This window comes from Gossypium raimondii, chromosome 6 (assembly GCF_025698545.1).
Source record: "Gossypium raimondii isolate GPD5lz chromosome 6, ASM2569854v1, whole genome shotgun sequence".
NCBI lineage: Eukaryota > Viridiplantae > Streptophyta > Magnoliopsida > Malvales > Malvaceae > Gossypium > Gossypium raimondii.
This window is the reverse complement of record NC_068570.1, coordinates 42,509,708-42,530,008: the sequence shown is the minus strand read 5'-3', so window position 1 is coordinate 42,530,008 and position 20,301 is coordinate 42,509,708. Positions and strand designations below refer to the sequence as shown.

At 36.2% G+C, this 20,301-nt stretch overlaps 1 non-coding gene across 1 annotated transcript; it reads right to left on the bottom strand.

The window, feature by feature from the left end:
- Positions 1–8,616: 8,616 nt before the first annotated feature.
- LOC128042009 (small nucleolar RNA R71) lies at positions 8,617–8,723 on the bottom strand. The gene has a single exon (XR_008197217.1). It is a non-coding gene; the product is annotated as a small nucleolar RNA R71 (small nucleolar RNA).
- Between the last annotated feature and the right edge of the window lie 11,578 nt (positions 8,724–20,301).

Genomic DNA, 20,301 nt, shown 5'->3' with positions numbered 1-20,301 from the left:
GTGTGGGTCTAAGCCCTTTCCCGTAATAGTAAATGATTGGGCTTGAGCCCATTACAATGCCAGTAATCAGTACGGCCTTTGACCAATTTAAGTAATAGTATCAGTGGGGCCTTGGCCCATAACAGTAACAAATATCAGTCATGCAGTGAACAGTATGTAATATCATTAATCGATGCAGTAATAGTACAACATCATTAATCAGTGCAGATATGCAGTTAGAAATCCTACCCAATCCAGCCTCTACACACCACTTCGTCTTTCCAAACACACCATGTGGGGATAAAATCGACCCACCCAGCCAGACACACCAAGATTAGCACCGGTTGAGGCACTAAACAGTATTGCAGCAAAGCTGCCAGTAAAATAAATGGCATATAGCCATCAGTAGGTCCACAGTCATCTTGGGCGACCCGTGCAACCTTATCAGTACGGTACACTTCCTCCAAATATAACAACCCATCCTCATGCAATATATCGTGACATAATATCATACGTGTATGCAAAATGTCATGCTCAATCATAGTCATACATATCATAGAGCAAATCAGTCATACATAACATAAGCCCATTATAGTCATTTCATCTCTTAGGGGTATAATTGTCATTTTACCCTATGGGGGTATTTCGGTCATACTACTCTATAGGTGTATTTCAGTCATTCTACCCTGAGGGTATTTTAGTCATTTCACCTTATGGGGGTATTTGGGTCATTTTACCCTATGAGGGTATTTTGGTTATTTACCCTATAGGTGTATTTCGGTCATTTTACCATATAGGGGTATTCCGGTCATTCTACCCTATGGGAATATTTCGATCATAACAGTGTAAATGGCCCAAGGCCCATTACTCGGTGCAAGTGGCCCCACACGCTCGTGTGGCCCGTTCAGCCCAGATTTCGCCACGGCTATGAGATCTACACAACCCAGTCCAGTATTTGCCACAAATTGTGGATTTCATCCACGTGGGGCCCACAAGCCCATTGATCCTACACGGCCTATTTCGGCCCAACATGGCCCATTACGGCCTAAGCCAATGAAAATGCCCATGGAGGCCTCTACAGTCTATTGCCCATGATTCGTGGGTTTGGCTTACCACACGAGCGATCACACGCTTGTGTGGTTTTAAATGCCATATTTTTGGCTTTTCGGCTTTTTGTCGTTCTATAATTACAATGGGGTGTTTAAACACCTGTTTACAAGAAGATGCGTAGACAGTCTTCGAACACTTTCGAACCTATGGTTACCCGTAACACTCGGTTAATCACGTATCAATTGAATTTAAAAAGAATTCTATTCATTACACATAACTTCTTGATTGACAGTCACTTACCTTGATTGAACAACCGAATCCCTAAGCACTTCACTCATCAAAACAACGTTGGTCACTAGATCTCGGGGTTATTATGGCAATCCAGTTGAACCTTAGAATAAGAATGATATACAAAATCGACAGAGAGTATGGAAAAAGTCGACACAAAGAGGTTAGAAAAAGAAAAGTAAATCGGTAAGAAGGGAGGAGAATGGTTTAGGGGACGAAGAGGTTTTGGTAGAAGGTAAAGAAAGAAAGAATGCAAAAGGAGAGAAGATAGATTAGCCACCAGTAGAATTACTTGGAAAAGAAAGAAAAAGAGACAATAGAGAGAGGCAATATTCGGCCAAAGAGAGGTTGCCAACACAAAAAAAAACGAGATAGAAGAATATGTAAAAACCACTTACCACATCGGCCTTCAAGCAAAAAGAGTGAAAACAGTACACAAAACCAAAATGAAAGTATACCAAAAATGAGCAATCTCCCCTCTGGCCGAATTTTCCTGAGTACAAAGTCCAATTTCGGCACACCTCTCCCCTCACTTCCCTTGATTTTCTCGTAAAATCTCTCCCTTTATCCCTCCACTGATTTCTCCTCAACTACCCCAACAACTCCATTCAAACTCCCCTTAACTGTGTTTCAGTCCAACTCCACTACCTACACAGTTCAAGGAGCAAAATAAATACTCCATTACACAACCCAGGACTTGAACCTCAGACCTCACAGTTACACCACACGCCAACTTGCCACTAGACCACAAGCTTTTTTGTGTCATAAAACAAACACTATTATTTAAAAGGCCTATCTGCCAATGTCCAGATTCATTTAATAACAAAACTAAAATTTCGGCAGAAGCCAAGACTTGAACCCCTAACTTCTCAGACACTTCCAAACACTCCTAAATCACTTAACCACTGAAGTAGACATTCATTTATGTCACTTCCTTGCACAACTAAATATTTATGTGCAGTCTCCTAACTGTTCGCTTGTTCAAAACTAATTTCTTCTAGGCCCAAAATTCGGGGTGTTACAGATAAGTTCATGAGAATTTAGTGAGGAAAACATCATTTACTTGGGTCATTTTTGCACTTTTTAATTGATAATTTATTTAGATGATCTCATCATTTTGAACCTTCAACTTAATCACTGGCGAATACTCCTTAAATTTTTATTCTCGCTTACACATTAATTACCATACCTTGCTCAAAACTCTTCTCCTCGATGCCTTCGATGCACTACTTACACTCTTTAATCTGAAATTTTTTTAACCTTTATTCATTTCCTTACCAGAGGTTCATACCATTGAAACACCGTGACTCTTGCACACATAACTCCTAGCTCGTTTCATCATAATTCCTGAATCATCATGTACTGAGATAGCAGTTACCTCCTTCAAATATAAAATGTAGATCCCTTATTCAGAATACAATTTTCTAAATTTCTTCAATCCTTATCATCAACAATCGAATTATAGTCTTGTATAATACCTTACCGTAGTCTTTAGAGACATTGTGCCATACTGGTCTTATTGATCACAACTTACGAACCATACTGAATACGCCAAACAATTTGATACAGAATCCACGACAAAGGACATTCCTTACAGTACTCCATTAAGAGTCTTATCATTACATGCCAAGAGCATTTCCTTTTAGAGTTCACCACGGAAACAGTTTTATTAGTGTGTGCCATAAGGGCATTCCTTATAGAGATCGCCACAAATGTTTTCATTTCGTGATTTGCCATTGAGGCTTTCTTTCCATGGTTTGTCAGAAAGGCTTTCATTTTATATTACACCACAAAGCCTTTCTTTCATATTATGCCACAAAGGCTTTCTTTATCTATCGTGTTTTTACGATATGGGTTTACCTAAATCACTTATGTAAGGTTTGCCCATCATTGCATGGGACACGCCAAAAACCTATGGGTAATAATCTTCCTTTAAGTTCATTTAGAGAGTGCCATGACCATGGGCTTTTCCTTTTAGAATTCGTATTTAAAGTCCTGACGAACCCCATTAGACAATATCGCGGAGACAAACACAAACTCACTTCATAGACCATTCGTGCACTAACACAAACTGCACTAATCTTTTAACAGATCATACCTTACAACATACATTTGAGACACACATATGTGACCGAACCTAAACTTCTCAGATTCCATGCCATAACACACATTTTATTTTCTACAATCACTCATACAATTACATAACCATCAGACTATTCTTTTCTAGCTTTGGTGTCATTATTCCATCAATTTCTATAGAAATATTTCATATAAACAGTATTCATATAAGATTCAGCTTAGAGACTCACCTAGTTTTCACCTACTACAGTCCAAAACTCCAGATCTAGGCTTCTATTGTTCAACTTGGCATCAACTACTTCTACAGAACATGAAAACCCATCAAGATTTACCATTTTTTTCCATAATTTCTAACACTGGAAATCCCCAAGCAATGCCCTTTTTCTTTGTCTTACCGATTTACCAGATTTAACAATCTTACTCTTTCACAATATAACATGCAGAGTCATAAATATTACCTTGACATGGAGTAATCACTGGTGAAGATCCAGATCTACAACTCCAACGTTAAGGAGAAAGAAATATTGTAGGTTCTTTAAGTTTCAGGTAACAATACTTCTTGAAGAAGGAAGATGTAAAACTTCCTTTTTCTCTAACCCAAATATTGAAATATTTAACCTGAGCCTTCATTGGAACCTGACATGTGTCACAAACGGTCACCACTGCCTTTATAAATGGTTTATAGCTATGAAAACCCAATATTTTTTTTCATATTTTTCTCTGGTTCCTCTATTCAATTAGTTCCTAACCAATTCATTTAGATCTTGACCAAATGAACTGGGCGTACAATACCTTCAGCGATTACCCAAGTTATCTTAAATTCTCAATACTTTTACGAATCTCCTCCTCTTAATGACTCAACACATGTTGTAAAAAATTCTTTCAGTATTCTAACATCTACTATGCGCCCGATCTATATGCCAAAAGCATCAATTAGTCGGATAACACTACACCACTTAGATTACTTTCGGTTTACTTGTGAAATTTAGGACTCACCAAAACAGGGAGTTACACTTATGGTGTCGCGACACCGGGCTACGATTAGGAAAATTAATTATGGGTATTTTGTCCACACAATGTAACTTAATCAGATTTTTTTGGGTTTTTTAGTAACCCTAATTAGATGTGATTATAAACTCTATAAATAGGCATGTTTAGCTTAATTTTAGGAGGCTTGGCTAAGGAGAGCCATTTAGTTATTCTTAGTATTTTACTTTAGCTTTTTTTATTTTCTTTCAATCTAGTTCTTTAAATGTTTTTTGTTGTTGTTTAACTTGGATACGATTTTGATTCAGGGTCTTAATTTAATAGTTTTTTGTTAGTTCTCTGTGGATTCCAATTGCAATTGAAGTGATCTTCGCGACTGTGAAAGGAGATTTCACTTCCGAGCACAAATAGATATAAAAATAAACTGATTTCTCTATTCCTTACTTTTATTTAATTTATTATTTTGTATGTTAAATATGAGTTTAAGGATTATTGTATGTAGATCCATGTATAGCTAATTTCTTTTGGGAGATCAACAAACAGATGTATGACTAATTAACGGATGAATAAGGGTTGAAATCTAAGTTAGTTAGTTTAAATTATGTGTGATTAAACCCTAGGAAGTGACGTCCCTTCGAAGTAATTTAGGATAAACGAGATCAAGATATAAGTTTAACAAGTAAATCATAATTTATCTCAGTCAAGAAAGTGAGGCTGAGAAGTAAGTATGTATTGGTCGATTAATTAATTAGGTAAAGGCTGAGAGGTATTAACTAGTTAATTAATAGCTAACTTAATAAAACCCGAGTTCTGAAGCTAATTAGGAGCACTGAAATGAGTTGATCTCCTATCTATTTTATTAGATTAAATTTCAATTGTTAATTGGATGGTTTTTAGTTTTAGATAATTTTATGCTAGTTTAATTAATCCATTTTATTTAGTTTTTGTAATATACTTTTGAATTAGTACTATTTAACAGTATTACTATAGAGAGTTAATATAGGTTTAATTCAACCTCCCTTGGGTACGATCCTCAGAATGCTTCCCGGAGTGTTTCGTTATGACATTCTTAACTATATTACAATTTGACCTGTATACCTGTGGACATCGCTGTTTAATTAGATATTTATTTGCTGCTGTATTTGCAATTCAGACGTTCACACGTCTGGCGACGATTAGGTTGCTGGCACCGTTGTCGGAGAGGTTTCAACATATATTTGAATTTAATTTTATGCATTTTAATAGGATAAGTAGGAATGTTTAGAGTTATATATACGAAATTAAATTTTAGTTATTTTTATTTATTTATTTATCTTATTTTTAATGATTGATTATAATTATTTGGGGTAACCAATGAAAACTCTCTTAGGATAGACAATATTCAACACAAGTTGGATTCAACAAAGTATAGTAAAGCCTGTAGTTCATGGAACTCATTTTGAGATTAATCCTAAATTGCTAACTTGGGTGTCAATGAATCTTCAGTATAGTGATGAGGTTAATTTGGATCAAGTGGTATTCTTGAGGAGATTTGAACAAATCTGCAGTACCGTAGGGTATTTGGGAGTTTTTGATGGAGCCATTAAATTACTATTAATCCCTTTCTCACTCGAAGGTCGAGTTAGTGAATGGCTGTAAGCATTACCACAGGGCACTATAATATCATGGGAAAATTTTGTACATTTTTTTGCAGAGACTTCTATCTATGCCTACCATTTTGAGTACATACGAAGAATTTTTAAATTTAAACAAAGCCCAACAGAGACATTGGGATAGGTTCAAAATGATTCTTTGAAAAGTGCTTGGAGGGGGTGTTGATCTTGCGATTCAACTGCAACATTTTTATGGGGGTTTAGATTACGATTGTCGACACCAATTTAACATTATCATAAGATGAAGTGTTTGAACTAAATCAACACATGAAATAATTTTGTTGATAGAAAAAGTATGCAACAATGATTATACTTGGAGGAAGATCCGCGAGCCTGAACTAATAGATATGTCGATGAAAGTCGCTGTGATAGTTGGCTTTGAAAGAGAGGAGGATAATTTAGGTAATGAACAAGTTGGATTGAGCGACAAGTAGTCGGTAGATAATAACTTAGGCACATCCGACCTATAAGATATGATGGAAGAGGAGATGGAAGAAGAGGTGATAAGAAATCATTTAGAATGAATTTATTGGAGAGACTAATGGAAACATTGCAGGGAGCCATTGAACATAGAGGGTTCTTGGAAACACGAAAATATACACACTTTTTCATGCCCTTTTCAACTCAAATTCATGCAGTTTCGGTAAAATTCTTGTCGAAAAATATATAATAATTATAAAATAATTAAATTGCACTCAAATTATGAATATATTCAATTTTAATTAATTTTATATCAAATTTTTATTAATTTTAATTTTTTTTGACAAATTTGCAAAAAAGGCGAAAAATGGCTTGGCATACACTACTAGAAGTGCAGAACCGAGAAGAATTTTGAAGCATCAAGGCGAATTAATTTTTCATGCTAAGCCAATCCAAATTATGTGTATTAATTTATAATATAATTAATTTTAATTTTAATTCAATTTAATTTGGGTTAAATAAATTATTATTAATTAATTATGAAAAGGGGCCTAGTTGAGTTGAACCGAGAAAAACTGATCCAACCGAGCACTGGGCAGCCTAAAACTATCCCACATGCTGACCCAATAAGCTTGTTTGGCTGATTTTTGGCTTGGAAAATGGCCCTTGAAGACTCCTTCTATTTACATTCAAACCCATCCACTATTAATGCCTTTCAAGATTTGCCCCTACCTAAAAATAGCATGTTTAAAATCTACAAACATGACACATGTGTGGTTGGCCATGGGGTGAGTATTTGGCTGCTGATTTTGGCTATTTTTAGCAGCGTTCTCAACCTATAAATACCACCCTTGGCTGCGAAGTTCAAACACATTTCAAAACCATTCATTCTTCACTTCTCTCTCACTTTTCTCTCTTCATTCTTCTTCATTTTCTTCCCCATTCCCTTGCCGATTTCACCTCTTGAAAAAGAGTCCTTCAACCTCCATTTTGAGTAGAATTCAAGTGTTCATGGAAGTCTCGGTTCAACAAGAACAAGCAGAAAAGGAGGAGAGGAGCAAACTAGTCAAGCCTCGGAGAAACACCGGATTTGTTTCTTGTTCCTTATCCTTTTAATTTTATTATTGTTGTTGTTGTTATGAACATGTCTATGAAAATATTTGTGGTGTTGATATGTTTAATTTAATTAATATGACTTAAATTTAATTCGTGTTAGGTTGATTGCATTTTATCAACTTGAGTTATTAAAATTGTATTTGTGTTGTTATAGGCCTCGGTAAGATGTTTGATTAAGTAAAACCATGACTAAGTTATTCTAGAATCACCTCCTCAAATCAAAATATTTTTCTTCACAAAAGTGTTTTAAATTGCATTCATAAATAATTCTTTTCACAGTCCTTGTCGGTACGATAACTCGATATTTACTTGTCACCTTATTACTTATTGTGATTGTATACACCTGCACATTTTTATCTTTCCAAGTTTTTGGTACCGTTACCGGGGACTGCTCTAAAAATTCATTATTTGTGAATTTTTTAATTTTGCATTTTGGCTTATTTTTCTGTTCAATTTTAACTTAATTAATTTTTCTGTGTTTATGAGTATTGACTGAATTATCGATTTACTCTCTGTAGACCTTGAGATAGAAAGAGCTTTTCAACTAGAAAGAACTTTTCGACAACGAATAAGACAAGCAAGTTAGAGAAGGATCAAAGAGACAAACTTTGAAAATCTAAATCAAGGAAACGGAGCAAACCCTACTCAAAATCCTATCCTTATCACTGATGATAGGGATGGAGCTCTAAGACAGTATGTCGTGCTAGTGTTTCATGATCTTAATCCTTGTATCAGGAGACCCGAAATCAAGGTATAACAGTTCGAGCTGAAGCTAGTTACGTTCTAGATGCCTCAGACAGTGGGCCAATTCAGTGGAATGCCAACTGAAGATCCTTACCTCCATTTAAGACTGTTTATGGAAGTGAGTGATTCTTTCAAGTTAGCTGGAGTACCCGAAGATGCACTACGATTGAAGTTGTTCTCACATTTACTGAAGGACAAAGCTCGAGCCTGGTTGAACTCATTGCCACCAAATTCAATTTCCACATGGCAAGAGTTAGCAGAAAGATTCCTCATGAAGTATTTCCCACCTAGCAAGAATGCTAAGTTGAGAAACGAGATCACTGCTTTCCAACAAATGGATGATGAGTCCTTGTATGAGGCATGGGAAAGGTACAAAGAATTATTACAGAAGTTCCTTCATCACGGAATCCCACATTGCATACAACTTGAGACATTTTATAATGGTCTCAATGCTCACACAAGGATGGTGGTGGACGCTTCTGCTAATGGTGCTTTGCTTTCTAAGTCTTATAATGAGGCTTATGAAATCATTAAGAGGATTGCCCGTAACAATTATCAATGGCCAACCAGTCGAGCAGCGTCAGGAAGACGGATCACTAGAATACATGAAGTAGATGCCCTCACTTCACTCACATCTCAGGTATCCTCGATTTCCTAAATGCTTAAAAATTTTACTACTAATAGGTTTAATAGTTTTGCAGCACAACCACTGAATCAATTTGAAAATATAGATTGTGTCTATTGTGGGCAAGGACATTTGTTCGAAGAGTGTCCATTGAACCCAAAATTCGTGTATTACATGGGTAACCAGAACCAAAACCGAGGAAGGCAAGGACTATAATCCAATTTCTATAACTCATCGTGGCAAAACCACCGTAATTTCTCCTAAAGTAACCAAGGGGCTGGACCTAATAACACATAAGCCCAACCTAGACTGACCCAACCACTTATTTTTACCCAACTAGTTTAGAAACAACCTCAAGTTGAACCATTCAATGGCTTAGAAAATTTGTTGAAGGTATACATAGCCAAAAATGATGCCTTAATCCAAAGCCAAGCAGCTACATTGAAAAACTTAGAAAACCAAATGGGCTAGCTTGCAACTAAACTCAGAAATCGACCACAAGGTGCTTTGCCTAGTGATACAGAGAATTCGAGGAATCCAGGGATGGAGCATTGTACAATGTTGACATTGAGGAGTGAAAATACATTAGAGCCCAACATCGTCGATGTTGAAGAGGAGCCAGTTGATGCTCAAGACTCAGAGGAAGTTCAGTGGAGTGTTGAAATTTTAGTTTCACCGAAACTAGAATCTGCAAAACTCGATAAAGTAATTTCTGAACAAATCAATTCTGATAAACCAACAACTTCGTTAGATGTAGAATTGCAACAAAAGACGAATCAACCAGTTCCAGTAAAGAAGCCTCCACCACACTACCCTCAAAGACTTTAGAAGCAGAAGCAGGAAGTTCAATTGAAGAAGTTCCTAGACGTACTCAATCAATTTCATATCAATATCCTGTTGGTTGAAGCACTTGAACAAATGCAGAACTACGTCAAGTTCATGAAGGATATCTTGTCAAAAAAACGAAGACTTGGAGAATTTGAGACAGTAGCCCTGACAAAGGAATGCAGTGCACAAGACAAACAACCCCCAAAGTTGAAGGATCCTAGATGTTTTACCATACCTTGCAACATTGGAGCAACATATTGTGTTAAGGCACTATGTGATTTGGGTGCGAGTATCAACTTGATGTCCATGTCAATATTTGGGAAGTTGGGGATTGGTGAAGTTAGACCTACTACGGTTACACTTCAATTAGTAGATTGATCCTTAGCACATCCAGAAGGAAAACTTGAGGACGTATTAGTACATGTAGACAAATTTATTTTTCCTACTGACTTTGGTATTATTGATTTTGAAGCAGACAAAGAAGTGCCAATCATCTTGGGAAGGCCTTTCCTAGCAACTAGAAGGACCCTTATTGATGTGCAGGAGGGCGAGCTTACTATGCATGTTCAGGATGATCACGTAACATTTAATGTTTTTAAGTTTACGTGATTTCCTGACATAATTGATGATTGTTTTGCGGTGTTCGATTTAGAGGAATTAATCATGGAAAAGGAACTCAACTATGTTGAGGACCTATTAGAACAAATTTTGACATCAGACCCTCCAAGTGATGAAGAGGAGGATGAATACTTAGCTTTGCTCGAAGCTAATCAAAGGAGATTTAATCTGCAATCCTGCTTTGAATCTTTGGAGTTAGAGAATACAGATTATGCCCAACTAAAAATGTCAATCGAGAAGCCACCTAAATTAGAACTGAAGGTACTTCCCTCACATTTAAAATATGTTTATTTAGGTAATGCTTCTACTTTGCCTGTGATTGTTTTAGTGGAGTTAACCGTTGAGCAAGAAGAGAAATTTGTCCTAGTATTGAAACAATTCAAGAAGGCTATCGGATGGTGTAACACCCCGAATTTTGGGCCTAGAAGATATAGGTTTTGAACAAAGGAACAGTTAGAAGAATATACATAAATATTTAGTTGTGCAAGAAAGTGAAATAAATGAATGTCTGCTTCAGTGGTTAAGTGATTTAGGAGTGTTTGGAAGTGTCTGAGAGGTCAGGGGTTCAAGTCTTGGCTTTTATAGAATTTTTGGTTTTGCTCTTAATTGAATCTGGACAGTGGCGTTTAGGCCTTATAAATATTAGTGTCTATTTTATGACACAAAAGAGCTTATGGCCCAGTGGCAAAGTGGCGTGTTCCGTAATTGTGAGGTCTGAGGTTCAAGTCCTGGGTTGCACAATGGAGTATTTATTTTGCTGCTTAAGCCGTGTATGTGGCAGAGTTGGAGTGAAATACTACCGAAGGAAGTTTGAACTGGTCATAGAGGGAGTTGAGGAGAAATCGGTGGAGTGATAAGGGGAGAGATTTGTGGAGAAAATCGAGTAGTTGTTAAGAGGAAGAGTTGTACTGAAATTGGACTCTAGCACTCTAGGAATTTCAGCTAGGGGGATTGCTAGTGCCAAATTTGGCTTTTGACATTTTGTGCAATTAGAGTCTTGTGTTGTTTTCTCTGCTTGTTCGGTTCTGGTCAATTACGTATTACATCTATTGTTTTTGGCAAGTTTCTTCTCAGGTTTGTACATTTTTCTATTCCGTTTTCTCCTTTCTTCTTTTCTCTGTTGACCGAATATCCCTCCTTTCTCCCTCTTGGCCGAATTCTGTTCCTCCCCTCCTCTTTTTCTTTGACTAAATGTTCCCTTCTCTCTCTCTGTTTTGATTCTTACCTGGTATCATTTTGTTCTTCCTTTTGAAATGAGAACTATCTCATTTCTTTGTGCGAGGTTTTTCTGATTGTACTCCTCTGTTGGATCACTTCCTGCGCTGATCTTCTTTTCGCCGTTGTTGCTATTCAAGTGTTGCAAGTATTGTAGATTATCGATAAGTTGCGAAGCGCCTCACTTTTCATTTTAATCGGTTCCTTTCCAATCTTTATCTTTAAGCCGAATACCCATCCTGGCCACTATTATGAGCTAGTTTAGTCTATGAAAGTCATTGTTGTGGTGCAGATTATCGTTGGAGGGTGTGATCGCTTTTGGGTTAGTGGTTTGCAACAGTAGGGTTACCCTCATACAAGTAAGGTAAATATACTGATTTTTGGGTTATGTCTTGTAAAAGAGGGTGTCTCACCCTAACGGTTAAAGGACTGATGTTGGATTATGTTGAATCTAGGTTGGGTACGTGGAGGTTGCGCTCTTCTCGTAATCAGGTGTGTAATCACACTCTCTTTCAACTGCAAATCGGCAAAAGCTAAAAAGTCGAAAAAGATAGTGCTGAGATCGTAAGGGCGTGCAAATGCTCGAGTGGTAAATCGAGGCCACGAAACCCGGTGTGGGACTGTAGAGGCCTCTATGAGCGTTATCATAGGATTAGGCCGAAATGGGCCTCTAAAATTACTGAAATACCCTTGATAGGTAAAATTACGAAAATACCCTCTATGGGTAAAATTATCGAAATACCCCCGATAGGAAAATGACCAAAATACCCTCGAAGGGTAAAATTATCGAAATACCTCTGATGGGTAAAATCACTAAAATACCCTCGATGGGTAAAATTATCGAAATACCCTCGAAGGGTAAAATTATCGAAATACCCCCGATGGGTAAAATTAGTAAAATACCCTCAGTGGGTAAAATTACTTAAATACCCTCGATGGGTAAAATTAGTAAAATACCCTCAATGGGTGAAATTACCAAAATACCCTCGATGGGTAAAATTACCAAAATACCCCTATGAGATGAAATGACTGTTATGGCCTTATGCTATGTCTGACCGTTTTGCTTTATGATATTTATATAAATGCTACTGAGTATGATATATTGCATACACGTATGATCTATGACATGACATACTACATAGGGTTGGGATTCTGATATAGGGGAAGTATACTGTACTAGTGGCTTTGCCACAAATATTGTTGCTGGTAGTACTGGCAACTCTGCTGCATTACTGTTACTGGTAGCTTTGCTGCGTCACTATTACTTGCAGCTTTGTTCCGATATTGGTGTGTTGGTTGGGTGGGTCGATTTTTTCCCCACATAGTGTGTTGGTGGTACAGAGTGGTGTGTTGGCTGGATTGGGATGGGTTGCATTATTATATTTGCATTGTTACTGTATTGGGCTAAGGCCCACACTCTGTTACTGTATTAGGCTATGGCCCGCACACTGCTACTGTATAAGGCTCAGGCCCAAATTGATTCTGCATGTTGTATGCTGATTGTTTGGTAGAGGATTACACATTGAGTTTTTGTAAATTCACCCTCTCTTCTAACTGTGCAGGTAATCTTCAGCCATAGGCGGTTCGGTGCTACAAGGGACTCGGAGGTGGCCACACAATCACTGCTGTTCACTTTAGGATTTATTTTTATTCTAATTAAAAAGTTGGGTTTTGTTTTTGTAATAAGGCCTTTTATTTGGTTTTAAATTTTAATTGGGTTTTTACTTTCATATTTTTATACTAATAGTTATTTGAAAACGAGTTTTCAAAATAATTACCGTTTTCAAAGACACGAGCTTTAAACGTTAGAATTTTTAAAATGCTTCCGCACTTTAAATCAACTTAGTATAACAAAAAGCAGTTAACAAGGCAAGCATATGAATAAGTGCTTTTTTTGATATTAATAAGAGGTTTCCAAAAATAAGAAACAAGTTTGTCAACAAGCCAAATTTTTTAGAGACACTTCAATGTGACACACCAGATACGACCATAACGTCTAGGCCGGGTTTGGGGTGTTATAGATGGACCATAGTCGATATTCACGGCATTAGTCCTACTGTAATCATGTACAAGATCATCCTAGAAGATGAAAAAAAGGGGACAATTAATGGACAGTGAAGACTGAACCCCATCATGAAGGAGATGGTAAAGAAAGAAATTATAAAGTGGTTAGATACGGGTATAATTTACCCCATCTGAGATAGTTCGTGGGTAAGTCCAGTCTAGTGCGTGCCAAAGAAAGGAGGTATTACGGTAATTGAAAATGAGAATAACGGGTTGATACCAACTAGAACGGTTATAGGATGGAGAATTTGCATCGATTACCGAAAGCTGAACAAGGCAACTAGGAAAAATCACTTTCCTTTGTCATTTTTGGACCAGATGCTGGATAGACTCACAGGGTGAGACTATTACTATTTTCTCGATGGATACTCAGGGTACAATTAGATTACAGTAGCACCGGAAGACCAACACAAGACAACATTCACCTGTCCATATGGTACATTTGCATTTGGACGCATGCCATTAGGTTTATGTAATGCACCTACTACATTTCAAAGATGTATGATGTCTTTTTTTTACTGATATGGTTGAGAAATACTTGGAAGTCTTTATGGATCATTTTTTAGTATTCAGAGATACATATGATGATTGCCTAGCCAATCTAGCCAAGGTACTAAGGCAATGCAAAGAAACAAACCTTGTTCTCAACTGGAAAAAGTGTCATTTCATGGTATGAGAAGGTATTGTTCTAGGGCATCGGATAATGAGACATGGAACTGAGGTAGATAAAGCAAAGGTAGACGTTATTGAGAAACTCCCACCTCCAACATCTATAAAGAGTGTCAGGAGCTTTTTGGGCCACGCCAGTTTCTATCGAAGATTTATCAATGACTTCTCCAAAATTGCTAAACCCTTATGCAAATTATTGGAGAAGGACACGACGTTTAAATTTGATGAGGAATGCTTAAGGGCTTTCAAATATTTGAAGATTTAATTGGTTTTCGACACCTATAATCGTCACACCAGACTGGGATTTGCCATTTGAATTGATGTGTGACGCAAGTGACTTCGCGGTAGGAGCTGTCATGGGCCAACGAAGGAACAAAGTTTTTCATCCCATCTACTACGCAAGTCAAACTCTGATAGGAGCTCAACTGAATTATACAGTAATAGAGAAAGATTTACTTGCTATTGTGTTTGCTTTTGACAAGTTTCAATCCTATCTTGTAGGTACCAAAGTGACTATCTATACGGACCATTCAGCAATTAAGTATTTACTTGCCAAGAAAGATGCTAAGCTGAGATTGATCCGATAGGTACTTCTACTTCAAGAGTTCGATCTAGAAATTCAAGATTGAAAGGGAGTAGAAAACCAAGTAGCAAACCACTTGTCCAGATTGGAGCCGCAAGAAGGGAATTCTCCACTTATACCCATTCAAGAGACATTTCCATATGAACACATAATGAAGGTAAATCATGTCCATAATACTCCTTGGTTTGTTGATATTGCTAACTATTTAACTTATGGTTTGATGTCGATTGATAAGACGTATCATCAAAAGAAAAATTTTCTTCACAATGTGAAGTACTATTTCTGGGAAGAACCATACTTGTTTAAAAAGTGTGCAGATCAAATGATCAGGAGATGTGTGGCAGAAGATGAAGCATATAAGATTCTATATCATTGCCACTCAACTCCGAGTGGGGGACACTTTGGAGGTACACATACTGCGGCCAAAGTATTGCAAGCTGGATTCTTTTAGCCAACACTATTCAAAGACGTATATGCTTACGTAAAGATTTGTGATCGATGTCAAAGGGTTGGAAATGCCACCAACAGAAATAAGATGCCCCAAACAAACATCATTGGGGTAGAATTATTCGATGTTTGAGGTATTAAATTTCTCGGTCCTTTCCCTCCATCTTTTGGTCACAAGTACATATTGGTAGCAGTAGACTACATGTATAAGTGGTTGAGGCCGAGGCATATCCGACGAACGATGCTAAGGTTGTGATGAAGTTTTTGCAGAAGCATGTGTTCACAAGGTTTGGAACCTTGAGAGCTATCATCATTCATGAAGGGTCCCATTTTGTGAACAGATGGTTGGAAATGGTTACTCGACAAACATGGAGTGAAGCACAAGGTTGCCACAACTTACCATCTGCAGACGAATAGGCAAGCTGAACTGGCAAACAAAGAGATCAAAGGCATACTCGAGAAGGTACTTTGCCCAAACCGACAATATTGGTCCAAATGATTAGACGATGATTTATGGGCCTATAGGACATCATACAAGAAACCTTTAGGGATGTAACCCTATAGGTTGGTCTTTGGGAAAGCCTGTCATCTGCCCTTGGAGATAGAACACAAAGCTTATTGGGCTCTCTAACAACTCAACTTGGATCTTAAGTTTGCTAAAGAGAAACGGATGCTCCAACTCAATGATTTAGAAGAATTCTGAATGTTCTCATATGAGAATGCTAAGTTACTCAAGGAAATATTTAAGAGATGACATGACAAGCACATTTGAGTTTGAGAATTTGAAGCAGGTCAGCAAGTCTTGTTATTCAATTCCAGATTAAATTTCTTTCCAGGTAAGTTAAAATCACGTTGGTTCAGTCCATTTACAATTCACCAAGTTTATCCAGATGGAGTTGTCGAACTTCAAAGTAAGGGAGGTAATTTTCAAGTCAATGCTCAACGCTTAAAACATTACTGGGGGGATAAAATTGAACGGGATCAAATCTCGTTCATTTTATCAGATATTTAATTTTTCTTGTTTTCCTTTTTAAATAAATGATTTAGGGTATATTTTCGGGATTAATATGTTTAAATAAATTCTATCCAGGAGATAGGAACTTAAGCGGATCGCTTGTGACCCTTCCAATCTTTCCAGGGAATTGATTTTAACATAATGTTCTGAGAAATTATTCCTTAAATGGCAAAATAAATTTTCAGTGTTTTAATTAAAAGGGTCAATTTTGATCCAAGTTTTAATTGCAGCTCAATTTCAAATTTTCTTTAAGTCCAGGTACGTAATTGAACTATTTTCAAAATTTGGTTACTTTTTTGTAAATATTAAAATTAGATGTCTCTTTTTGTAAATATTTTTAAAAGGCATCTAGATTAAATGTTTTTAATTTAATTTAATAAATAAGATTATAATAACTAGTTTATAATTATATTTATTATAATATATATTAATTATTATCAACTTTGCATAGAATTAGGATTAGTTTAAATTTGATCATATTTTAGTTAATAAGTTTTATTTTAATAAATTAATAGCAAATAATAATTTAATATGCATTATATTAATTATTAATCATTGTTAACTCTATATAGAATTAGAACTTAGAATATTTTAATTATTAATTTATTCTAAGAATTCTAATTAAACTCTTACTCCCTTCACTATAAATTTCACCCACATTTTCCTTTTTTCACTCATCCCTCCATCAATCCTAACATCCAAAACCCACCAAGTCCAGAATCACTTAGTGCCGAACTCTCTAGCTACAACATTGCCCAGCTCCACACTACACCCTCACTCCTAGCAGCAACCCCATTTGGCCAGTAGCCCACGCACGCATCCTGCAGCTACTGCCGCTCGCACAAGACCTGCTCTCACGTAGCCGCTCGCGTGCGCCAACGCACCAGCCCTATTGCTCACTCGATAGTGCCACCTGTTGCCCGTGCATCTGCTCACACCGTGCCTAGCTACTCACACCAACACCATTGCCTATCACACCACACCATCAAGACACCCTACAACCATCCCTAAACCAACCTCTTCTGCTTTATATTTATTTTCTTTGAGTTCTTAAATTCTATAAAAAGGTGGTAAGACAAAATTTTCTACTAATTTTTAATTTTATTTAATTATTTAATTTTTCAAATTATTGAATTATTAATATTTTATACTGATTAAATTTGAGAAAATATTTTTTCTATCTTATGATCAGGTTAATCATGCCTCGCAAAAGAACTCGTGCCTCTGCTCAAATTGACGAATCACAAAACAAATTCCACTGTAAAGAAACCAAAGAGAGATACGAATGCATTTTCAAGAATCAACAGATGCACCTAGAAAAAGGCTTTACGCTGAAAGAAAACAACTATATTGATTTCATGGCACGCATTCGACAAATTGCTGAAGCTCTCAATTGGGAATTATTTTGTGAGAAAAGACCTAGTGCAGATGAGGAGTTAGTTTGTGAATTTTACGCGAATTGACAGAAGTTTCTATTCGCGGAATCAAGGTACCAATAACCTCAAACAATATTAATGAATTCTTTGAATTACCTTATTTTGAAGACGACGAATATTCTTCCTTGATGAGCAATATTGAGTCTAAAAATCTGTAAGAAATTCTCGAGGAGCTTACAATTCCAGGTTCTAAGTGGACTGTGTCAAAGCAAGGAATTCACACTTGCCGCAGACAATATTTGACACCACTAGCGAATGTATGATTCTATTTCATTCGATTCAACCTTATGCCTATTTCATATGGGACTACAATTTCATTAGTGTGAATGGTCTTATTATACTCGATTTTAACTAGATAGACCATTGATGTGGGAAAAATCATCCTGAGAGAAATGCAGAATTATGCCGCTAGACATTCTGGCCTAGCTTACTTTCCCTTTACGATAATAATTTTGTGCTTGAAAGCTAAAATTCTTGCAAACGTAAAGAAGACAGGGTATAGCCAGGGCACAATTACAGATTGGAACCTCTACCAAATAGTCGAAGACTCTGTTCTGCAGAAACGAGTTAAAGAAAATGAGGATCCCAAAGAAGAAGAAGAAGAAGATCCCATAGAGATCGAACCAATGAGTCAGTTGAAATCCGTGATAAGGCAGAGCCAATGGAACCAGTACCTGAACCTGACATCGCAACTTCAATGTTCAAGAGTCAACCACCTTGCCTAGATCTTCGAGATGAGCTGTCAAAGTTGATGGACATAGTGCAACATATGCAGTGGTGGCAACAAGCTTATTGAAGATATTCAAAAATACGGGATGACTCAATGAGAAGCGCTCTTATGAAAATATACAATGACCCCTTTATTTTTGTCCCTGAGTTTCCAGATTTCATATTTGAACCATGGAGTCCACTATCGAAGAGGGAGTGAAGAGATTCATGCAAAAACAAAGATGATGGAGCAAAAGATGAGTCGAATTCAGAGGGATCTGTAAATAAATAAAAAGGGAAAATCTTGACTTTATTTTATTTCCGTTCTTAGGTTATTTAATAGGATTAGGTTTTATTAGGAATTTTTATTTTTGCATAATAAAGTAAGAGGAGAAAATCATAAATAAAAATGAACAACTTGCAAAGTACAAAGTGTGGCAATAGATATATACATGTCTAGGATTGGATCTAGAGAGAGCTTGGTACTTAAGCAATCAAATTAACTCACCTCCTCTTTTCTAGAATCCTACCTGGTCTATAGTATCTATTCACTTCTAACAATGAGGACATTGTTCATCTTAAGTAGGAGGACCCAAAAATTAAAATTATTTCCACTCAGAATAAATTTTTCAGTTATGATTACGTTATATTTTATTCAAAAATTTAAAATTTTGTTAAGTATGCTAAACTTTAGTATGAATAAAGTTCGATTATTTCAATAATTATTATGTTAGCTGAAATATGACATAAATGTATTTTTAATAAAGCATGCAAATCATACCATAAAATTTTTAGTTCCTTAAGGAAGTTAGGCATGCATGAAAGTTTAAGCCTCTAGAATTGACTTAGTAGTTTCTTGAGGCAATCCTAGGAAGCACGGAATGTTGAAAATGATTTAGGCAACTTTTGTTTGGACCGTTTGATCTTTTTAAGCCAACGTTCATGAAATTTTATTCTTTGAAACCCAACTTTGTACATGGCCTAATTTTATTTGAACCCTTGTAATATTTAGCCATCACTTCTTTCTTAATTATCTTTAAATTGTCCCAAACACTAGACTCAGTACTATTCAAAATATAATTTGAAAATAAGTTTGGGGAAGTTGAAAAGAAGTATCAAATGCTCAAAAAAATTGTAGTACATATAGTAAAATACTCGTGAAGAAAAAAGAAAAAAAGAAAAAGAACAAAAAAAGAGAGCATATGTACTTGAAAGAAAATAGATGTACAAAAGAGCATGTGAAAGCAAAGTAAGTTGTGTATTGAAGGTAATCATTTCAAAGGTCCAATTGAAGTTGAGTCTAGGGTTTTTAACCTAAATTTATCTATCTTTTACCTACCCCTAGCCTAGCCATGTTACAACCTTTTAAAATACCTATTGATTCCAATTTCTATGCTACCTACATTACTGCAGAAAAATTGCTATGTTCAACATATGAAGGCATAAATTAAACTTAATGATTGTAGCTTAATCTTGAATAAGGAAATAAAAGCAAATTGGAAGGGATTTAACATGTCTTTATTAGGAAGCATTTCGTCTAATATTTCTATCATAATAATAATTGAGATTAATTTGAATGATATGTATACATAAGTAGCATAAATATCAAATTTCTTGTTTTTGAGTATAAGTATACTAAAATCATGATTTTGGGAAGCATGTTGTTCTGAAGGAATTTTACAAAGGGGTTTTCGAGAAATTATTTTCAAATTTGTGCATTACTTGAGATGAGCAATGAATTAAGTTTGGGGGTTTGGAAACACGAAAATATACACACT